Below are 10,852 nucleotides of genomic sequence, written 5' to 3'. Positions count from 1 at the left end.
CGAATATTTTTTATGTGCTTCATTATTATAATTTAGCTTTTATGATTAGGTCTATGATCATTTTTAAATTAACTTTTTTCATTGGATGAAGTAGGGATAAAGGTTTGTTTTTTTCTCATATGTATATCCAATTAATCCAGCAGCATTTGATGAAAAGATTTTCATTTTCTGGTTGAATGGATAGATGGGTAACTTGGCAACTTTATCAATTAACTTGTGTATGTGGGCCTTTTTCTTTTTTTTTCATTTAATTTTTCCTTTTTTAAAGATTTTTTATTTATTTTCTTATTGAAGTAACATAGGTTTATAACATTATATAAATTTCAGGTGTACATATTTCGAATTCTATATAGGCTATACTGTGTTTACCACCAAAAGTCTAGTTTCCATCCATCACCATACAAATTTGCCCCTTTACGGCTCTCACCCTCCCTCCACCCCACTCCTTCCCTGGTAACCACCAATCTGTTCTCCATATCTACATATTTATTTGTTGTTGTTTTATTTTCACACATAAGTGAAATCATGCAGTATTTGGCTTTCTCCATCTGACTTACTTTGCTTAGTATAATACCCTCAAGGTCCATCCCTGTTGTCACAAGTGGCAATATTTTATCTTTTTTATAACTGAGTAGTATTCCATTGTATATATATACCACATCTTCTTTATTCATTCATCCAGTGATGGACACTTAGGTTGTTTACAAGTCTTGGCTATTGTGAATAACGCTGCAATGAACATAGGGGTGCATACGGCTTTTCAAATTAGTGATTTTGTGTTCTTTGGATAAATACCCGGCAGTGGAATAGCTGGATCGTATGTTAGTTCTATCCTTAATTTTTTGAGGAATTTCCATACTGTTTTCCATAGTGGCTGCACCAGTTTGCACTCCCACCAGCAGTGTACAAGGGTTCCTTTTTCTCCACATCCTCTCCAACACTTACTAGTTCTTGTCTTTTTAATAATAGCCATTCTGATGGGTGTGAGGTTGATATCTCATTGTGATTTTGATTTGCATTTCCCTAATAATTAGTGATGTTGAGCATCTTTTCATGTGCCTGTTGGCCATCTGTATATCTTCTTTGGAAAAATGTTCAAATCCTCTGCCTATTTTTTAATCACTTTGTTTTTTTGTTGTTGAGTTGTATGAGTTCTTTATGTATTTTGGATATTAACTGCTTATTAGGTATATGATTTGCGAAAATCTTCTCCCAATTGGTAGGTTGTTTTTTTGTTTTGTTGATGGTTTCTTTTGCCATGTAGCAGCTTTTTAATCTGATGTAGTTTCATTTGTTTATTTTTTCTTTTGTTTTCATTGCCTAAGGAGACATACTTAAAAAGATACTGCTAAGACCTACGTCAAAGAGCATACTGCCTATGTTTTCTTCTAGGAGTTAGAGTTTTAGGTCTTACATTCAAATGTTTAATCTACTTTGAGTTAATTTTTGCATATGGTGTGAGATAATGGTCTTTTATTCTTTTGCATGTGGCCATCCAGTTTTCCCAACACCATTTATTGAAGATACTTTCTTTTCTCCATTGTCTGTTCTTGGCTCCTTTGTCAAAAATTAGTTGTCCGTAGATGTGTGGGTTTATTTCCGGGCTCTCGATTCTATGCGACTGAGCTGTGTGTCTGTTTTTCGGCCGGTACCATGTTGTTTTGATTACAGCTTTCTAGCATACTTTGAAATCAGAGTGTGATGCCTCCAGCTTTATTCTTTTTTCTCAGAATTGCTTTGCCTATTCAGTGTCCTTTGTTGTTCCATATAAATTTTAAGATTCCTTGTTCTATTTCTGTGAAAAACGTCATTGGGACTTTGATAGAGATCGTATTGAATCTGTAGATTGCTTTATGTAGTATGGACATTTTAACTACGTTAATTCTTCCAATCCATGAGCATAGATTATATTCTCATTTCTTTGTGTCTTCTTCGATTTCTTTCAACAATGTCTTATAGTTTTCAGTGTATGGGTCTTTCACCTCCTTGGTTAAATTTATCCCTAGGTATTTTATTCTTTTTGTTGCAATTGTAAATGAGATTGTATTCTTGATTTCTCTTTCTGCTATTTCACTGTGTATGGAAACACACCTGATTTTTGTATGTTGATTTTGTACCCTGTAACTTTATTGTATTTGTTTATTATTTCTAATGGTTTTTGGTGGATATGTGGGACTTTTTCTAAACTCCGTATTCTGTTCCATTCACCATGTGTCTGTTCTTACACTACTTTATTTCCTTTGTTGAATCTTTTTTTTTTTTTTGAGAGGAAGATTAGCCCTGAACAAACATCCATTGCCAATCCTCCTCTTTTTGCTGAGGAAGATTGGCCCTGGGCTAACATCCGTGCCCATCTTCCTCTACTTTATATGAGACGCTGCCACAGCATGGCTTGATAAGCAGTACATTGGTCCACACCCCAGATCTGATCCCTCGAACCCCAGGCCACTGAAGCAGAGGCTGCGAACTTAACTGCTGCACCACCGGGCTGGCCCCCATTTCCTTTGTTGAATTTTTAGCTATAACTCTTTTTTATTTTATTTAGTGGTTGCTCTAGGAATTATAGCAGGCATCTTTAACTTGTTGTAGTCTGCTGGGAATTAATACGTAGCACCTCATACTTCACTCTTCACTCTTCAGAGATATAAGAATCTTACAACAATATACTTCCATATATGATCCTCTGACTTTTGGGCTACTGGTGTCATATGTTTTTTGTTGTTGTTAGTGCCATTGAGTTGATTCCAACTCCTAGGAACCCTGTGTACAGCAGAGTGGAACCCTGCCTGATCTTTTTGCACCACTGTCTCACCTTCCAGCACTATATCAGACAATGCTTCATTGCTATTCATAGGGTTTCCATGGCCAATTTTTTCAGAAGTGGGTGGCCAAGTCCTTCTTCCTAGTCTGACTCAGTGGATGCTCCACTGAAACCTGTCCACTATGGCTCACCCTCTTGGTATTTGAAATATGGGTGGCATAGCTTTCAGCATCACAGCAACACACAGCCACCACAGTATGACAACTGACCAATAGGTGGTTCAGTGACTGGGAGATGAACCTGGACCATGGCAATGAAAGTGCCAAATCTTAACCACTAGACAACCAGTCAGATATTTTACTCCTACATATATTATAAACCCCACCTGACAACAATATTTATTTTCATTAGTTGTTTGTCTTTTAAGAAAAGAAAAAATAAGTTTAGTCTTTTATATTTAACTACATATTTACCATTTCTCATTTTTTTTATTTCTTGTTATCGATCTCAGTCTCTATTTGATACTCTTTTCAGTTAACCTGACAACCTTCTTTTAGTGTTTCTTGTAGTGTAGTTTTGCTGGCAACATATTCTCTAAGCTTTTTTTAATATGAAAATATTTTTATTTCACTTGTATTTGAAGAATATTTACATTGGCTACAGAATTCTGGATTGATATTTTTCTTTTCCATTAGGTATTTTATATATGTTATTAAATTTTCTTCTGGCCACTAGTGTATCTGCTAAGAAATTGGTCATTATTCTTATTGTATGTTGTATATAATGTATTGTTTTCTTTGACTTCGTTCAAAATATTCTCTGTGTCTGTGCTGTTCCTCAGTTTGAGAGTGACATGCTTAGGTGTAGTTCTCTTGATATTTATTCCACTTTGATGTCATTGAGATTCTGAGTTCTGTAAGTTGATATTTTCACAAATATGGGAAATTTATTACCATTATGTCTTCAATTATTTTCTGCACATATTTATCTACTTTGCTTCTGCAACTCCAATTACATGTATATTAGACTGACTAAGGTTCTTCCACAGTCATTGAAACAATTATTTTTCATTCCAGTCTTTTTTTCCCCCTCTGTTATTCAAATTGGACTTTTGAAAATAAGTCTTCAAGTTCGTAGACTGTTTTTCTATGATCTCCATTTTATTATTAGCCCAATACAGTGAATTTCTTTTTCACTTATTTTATTTTTCATTCTAGAATTTCTGTGTTTATAATATCCATTTCTCTGTTGAGATTTTCTAACTATTCATTCATTAAGACTATATATTTCCCTTTTAACTCACTGAATATATTTATAATCCTTAATTTTTAAATTCTTTTCCGCTATCTTTATGCTCTGTGAGGTCTTGGGGTTTGTTTCTATGGATTGCCTTTTTTTCTTTTCTTTTCTTTTCTTTATAGAACACATTTTCTTCTTTGCATGTCTTATTGTATGCTGCATTTTGTTTATGATATGTTAAAGGAGTCATCTTCTTTTAGAGAGGTTTGTGTATTTTTCTGAGAAACAGTCATGTTAGTGAAGACTCCTTTTATTTTAGTCAAAGATTGGTTTTAAGCTTTGCAAAGGTAAGTCTACAGTAGTCTTCACTTTAGGGCATAGTCATTATTCCTATACTGTAGCCTTTTTGTTGTCTTAGTTAAATGATTAACAAGGTTCCTCTATGCTGGTTGGAGGAGAACTCCAAAATTTCCCAGCACTGCACAACCACCAGTGTCTCCATTCTGTTCTCAATATTTGAAGCAGCTGCTCTTTTCTGAGGCTCGAAGAGTCTCATCCTGAGCACAGGTAGTCAAGATCTCAACCAGGAATTCATGGGAAACCACCACACAAACTTCTGGGCTCCTTTCCTTCATTCGCCAATTTCAGTCCTGTACTCCCCAATGTCCAATGCCTGAAAATGGTTACGTAATATTTTTCATCCCATTTGTAATTGTTTATGGTGGAAGGGCAAGCCCAGTTCTAATTACGTCATCATGGTCAGAAGTGGAAATCTCTCCATGAAGAAGTGTGCAAATAGATAATCTTCCCTTCTAAGTTTCCCTCTAAGAGAGTAGGAATAGTATTTGGCAGAACTGTGAAAACTATAAGGCCGTTATACTTAGATGATATGTTGAATATTTAATAAGCATGTAAATAAATGAATGATTCAGGATTAATACAAAGGCTCTTTAAGTTTCTGTCCTGCCCCTTTTGCTAATATCCTGTCCCATGACTACATTCATTACATCTCAGGCTAATAAATAGTATCTGTCATCATATTTACTGTTAAATTGTCTTGTTGCAAATGTTTCTTCAGTGGAAAGTATACAAGCTGATTTACTGGTTTTTAAGATCTTCTCCTCTGATTCTGGCTGTGTATGGAAAACAAATATTTTGTACTGATTAGGGTGAGTTCCTAAAACCTTTTTGTAGTTGATTGGGGATTTACCCCACACATTCTTTTTCTTTTTCCAATGATACTACTTAAATTTACTCTCTTAAAGCTGTAACCTTATATGAAAAATTCTTTTCATGTTATAAAACTGAGATTCACTTTGAGGACTATATTTATAAAACATCATTTGCATATTCAGAGTGTTTCTAGAAAGTAGATTTTCTATGTATGTTCAAATGTACCATGCAAAAAGTAGGTTCAATTTATGCATCCTATATTTGAAAATATATCCAGATAGAATACCTAGGCTCTCAAAATCACTCATATTGCTGGGTTTTTAGAAAGCAGCTGCACTATAAATGATATATATATATATCATTTATATTTGTATTTATATTTATTGTATTTATACTTATATATATGTATATATATATAAATATAAATATAAATACATAACACTGATTTTATAGGTATTGTCCCTATTTGTTGTGGGTGATTTCCTTCCTAAAAATTTTCCGTCAGTCCTATTTATTTCATTTCTTAAAAGAGGTTTACTGTTGCAGCTTACAATCTAATGTGAAATTGCAAAATGCTGGCTCATTGTCCCTTGGAATAAATCACCACATTGTATCTTTTATTCAAAACACAGTTTGACATCTGCACTGTTGAGGTCTATGGTTTTCCACAAACCAAACATACTTAGAAAACTGAATACGTCTCAGGGTTCTTTAAAAAGTGATATCAAATCTGTCCATATTTTACAGAAAATTCATGGGAATCATTTTAATGTAAGGACATTTCTTAAAAAATGTAACTAAGTTAAGGGAGATTCAGATTGAAACTGAAATTTTAACTCTTTTGGACGATTCGGTAAAAAGGTCATTTTATATTACAGTGATTACATTAGAATTAACACTGTGTGAACACAAACTTGCTTTTATGAGTTAAGATAGATTTTTTAGAGATTTTTGGTATTTGTACCTGATGTTTTTTCAAATAGATTATACAACATTTGTTTGAGTGGGACTTTCAAATGGGGGGCTGTCTGTATGTGTTATTTCTGTCAAAAGTAGAAAAGGCCATCTTCCCCAAAATTATCTCCCTTGCAACCTATAAAGGAGCCTGAAATGCCAACATTTGAGATTCATTCCTTTGAGTCTTAAAGATTATATCAACCTTTGTTTTTAAGTCTTTTATTAGAATTCCTTTATCAATCAACCATATATTTATTAAACATCAACCTTGTACCAGGCTGAACTAAATAATATGCAGAAAAGTGAGACAGAGCACTGGGAGAGGCATGGAGGTACTATTTTATATGAAATGGTGACGGTGTCACCTCAGATGAGGTGACATGTAAGCAGAGAGCAGAATGATACTGAAGAATGAGCCACATAACTCAGGAAAGAAAATTCTAAGCAACAGGAAATACAGAGACCTTGAGAAGGGAGTGTGTTTGAGAAACAATGGGCCAGTGTAAACAGAATAGAGTGAGTGGGGAGATTGTTAAGAAATGAGATCAGAGAGCCTGCCAAGAACACACGAAGATCTAGACCTTTTGGAATAATTCCCAACTCCTACTTCCATTTTCTTCATCACCTAAATCTAATCAATTCCATCAAATCAGATGTCAATTCTTAAATTATATCTCAGAACCAACATGTGACAGAATCGCCCTTCTGCCTGTCCACTTTTGCTGTTTTAGTTTAATTTGCTCACCGTCTCACCTTTAATTTTTTTACCTATTAAAAATGCTTCCTTAACTCAGTGTTTTCCAAAAGTGCGTGACCGTAAGGAAAAACTGTTCAATTCCAAATCCTGTGGCCCCACCCACACACAAACCACGGAGTCATAAACGTTAAGTCCTGGCCATGAGCAGCCATTTCTTAAACTCGTGCCTTAACTGAATCTTGTCAGAGATGTTTGCAAATTACTCATATAAATGTTCTACTTGCTTCTTGTTTCCTAGAACTTTAGTCTTTTTTTGTAGATTCCTGCCAGGCTTATCATCCCCTCCTCCCACCAAAACTCTAATCTTATAGCTTTCTGGTTCTTCCTTGCTTAAATATCTGAATAAATAAGACAGTATACTTTTATTTATTTATTTATTTTTTGTGAGGAATATCAGCCCTGAGCTAACATCCATGCCAATCCTCCTCCTTTTTTTCCCTTTTTCTCCCCAAAGCCACAGTAGGTAGTTGTATGTCATAGTTGCACATCCTTCTAGTTGCTGTATGTGGGACGCGGCCTCAGCATGGCCGGAGAAGCGGTGTGTCGGTGTGTGCCCGGGATCCGAACCCGGGCCGCCAGTAGCAGAGCTCATGCACTTAACCACTGAGCCACAGGGCCGGCCCTGACAACAGTATACTTTTAAATTCTTAGAAATTCACGTCTTTTCACAATTCGAGAATAATCTATATGCCTAACATTATCTCCTGACTCTTCTGAATACACACACACACACACACACACACACGTCTTCATCACGTGTTGATAATCAACCAAACTCTAGTTAAAGTTTTCAAAAATTTTTATAGTTCTGTTTCTTTGTCTTTCTCTTTTACGCACATACATGTATATACCTGTGTCTATGTCCTCCTCTTTGACAGCTATTCGACCTTTTAATCAGCAGGAAAAAAAACTAATTATCCATCAAGAATCACATCAAATATTTTTTTCTATTTAGACTTCATTTTTCTCCTTTTGGATTTGACAAATTAGGTTGACCTTCACTGTGCTCCACATCTGTTGTAGCACATGTGACGTTGTCACAAGTAAATTATGTAACTTAAATATCTAGTATTAAATATGTAATGCTAATTAAATATGCAATATTAAATATTTAAATTACTCTGTCCTCCATTAGAGTGTGAACTTCTTGAAAGCAAGACCTATTTAATTAATTTTTGATTTGCAATTACAGCAGCTACACTCTCATGAAATGTTTGCTAAATGAGTAAATGAGTTTAGTAGGTTAAATAGGCAAAAATGTGGGATATTAACATTTAGACACTATTTTCAGAAGCCCATAAGCATTTTAAATTAATAATGATGTTTTAGACTCTTGTATTAATTTAACAATTCTAATTTTAAAATTCAACTTTTTGGAAAAACTTATTAAATCTCTGCGCACAACATAGTTATGTACTTGTTGATTGTTCAGCTTATTATACATTATTGAACTCAAATTTATTTAATGTTATTCAATAGCTTTTTAAAAAAGATCTCTGTTGTATATTGATGAGTTCCTCCTACTACTTTAAATACAGGAGTGCAGTTTTCCAAGTCATTCACCATCACTTTAGGAACAATTTCATATATTCAGTTTATTTCCAGAGTACTTTGTTTAATGATAAATGGAGTAATCCAGGGGGGAATAAAGCTGAGAAGGAATAGAAAGAGAGATGAGGAAACCTAGCAGAAAGTGGAGAGGTCTAGCCAAAGGTAAAGGGACTATCTAGAAGGACATTGACCAATGTTTCAGAATAGGATGGGGAGAAATGATTATATAGACAGTATGAATGAATATAAACTAATACTTCAAGACACATAATTGTGGAGAGGAAGAGATAAGACAGTAAATTGGGAACATAATTGAGGCTTCTATTAATGTTAAAAGACATTCTTAACATTGGTTTTTTGTTTTGTTTTTAGGCATGTATGATTTGAACATATTTCCATACAAAGAACAGAAACAGGTGTTGAAATGGGCAGTTAAAGATAAACCTGTGAGAAGGGAATACTAAAGTTACCAGGTTTTTGAGGAATGAGACCTGTGTATGGAGGAGTAGGGGCCAGAGAAGGCAATGATTTTAAAATGCAGAATGAGGGAATTGCCTTGGACAGGAGATTTAAGGAACAAAAGAAGACTAAGAAACCTTTTTATTCATCTTACATCATAATTATTTTTGCTGTGATTAACTGATGAAGTAGCCTCTGCTTAGGTCTATTATGATTATTCAAACTTTTTTCTATAATTCAGCCACACATGAATCTAATCAATGTGCTTATCTATGTATCAGTCTATATCTTTGATTGGGGCTATTTTATTCTCCTTACATTTTAAAATCATTTCATATAGTCAGCTTTTCAAGAATAATCACCAAAAATGATGATCTGAGAGATGTAGTCTATGATATGGTGCCAATGGATTTGGAACCAATAAACTTGGGTCATGTACATTTATTATGTGGAAGATACAGTATCTGATTTTAAGACTTATTATAAAGCTACAAAAATCAAGAGAGTGTGAAATTGCTGTAAGAATAGACAATATGACTGGGGTAACAAAACAGATGGTGCGGAAATAGACTGACGCATATTCAGTAAATTGATTTTTCAACACAGGTGCCAATATAATTTAAAGATTAGGGAAAGTTTTTTCACTTTCACATCTGGATATCCCTAAAGAAAAAAAATGAACCTTAACCCCTACCTCACACCATACACTTTAATTTGATAGGGATCATATATAGAGATGTGAAGAATACAACTGTAAAGTTTCTAAAGGAAACAGAAAGCATATCTTTACAACCTTCGAGTTAGGAAAGATTTCTTAGAGGAAGCATAAAAGAAAACAATGATTAATTGTACTTAATTAAAATAAAAAATTTTGTTCATAAAAAAGACCATTGAGAAAAATGAAAATGCAAACTACAAATGGAAGAACATAACCAGAGCACATATATCTGACATTGCAATGATTGCATCAGGATATATACAGAATGCTTGCAAATCATTAATAAAAAGATCAACAACCCCCCCTAAAGAGGGCAAAAGACATAGACACTTGAAAATGACACATACAAATGGCAAATAAGCACATGAAAAGGTTCTCAGCATCATTATGATCAAGAAAATGGAAATTAAAACCTCAAGATATCACTTTGTAAAATGATTTCATGGTTTTTTATAAATGTCAACATATACCTATGAACCAGCAATTGCACTCTTATTTACCCATGAGAAATGAAAAAAAAAAATTCACACAAGAAAGTTCAGAGCAGCTTTATCGATAATAACCAAAGACAGGAAACAATCCAGATGTCCAGTAACAGGAGAACGATGAACCAATTTGTAGTTTTATCCTACAATTGAATACTTCTTAGCAGTAAAAAGGAATAAACAACGGATACAACAACATGGATGGATATTAAAAACATCGTGTTGACAAAAGAAGCCAGAAACAAAAAAGTATATAATGTACAATTCTATTTATATGAAGTTCTAGAAGAAGCAAAACTAATGTATGCTGATAGAAAATAGAACAGTGGTTGTCTAGGAAGTGGAGGCTGTGTGGATTGACTGCAAAAGAGCATGAGAGAACTTTCTGGGGTTATGGAAATAGTCTATACCCTGAGTGGGAAATTGAGGCATAAACCTTTAAAAGTTCCGTGTGGGTTTGCTGGAATGAGAAATTTGACTAAGAGAGACTGTATCTCTTTTTCTGTTAGTATGATGCATTACCATAGCCTTTGAAAGTAAAGCCATATTTAATCTTACTGTGAAACCCATATCATTTCATATGGGTTTATGATTGAATACTGCAAAAGAAAACAGTTATTTTTACAAATGTAGGCACTTTTTGAGAAAATAAAAATATGCTTTTGAGTATAATTGTAATTGTACATGAAAATCTATTCATATATTATTCATATATATGAAAGTCTTCATATATGTACACACATATACATATA

The sequence above is a fragment of the Diceros bicornis genome, chromosome 1, assembly GCF_020826845.1.
Source record: "Diceros bicornis minor isolate mBicDic1 chromosome 1, mDicBic1.mat.cur, whole genome shotgun sequence".
Classification (NCBI taxonomy): Eukaryota; Metazoa; Chordata; class Mammalia; order Perissodactyla; family Rhinocerotidae; genus Diceros; species Diceros bicornis.
Note: the sequence above shows the minus strand (reverse complement) of the source record.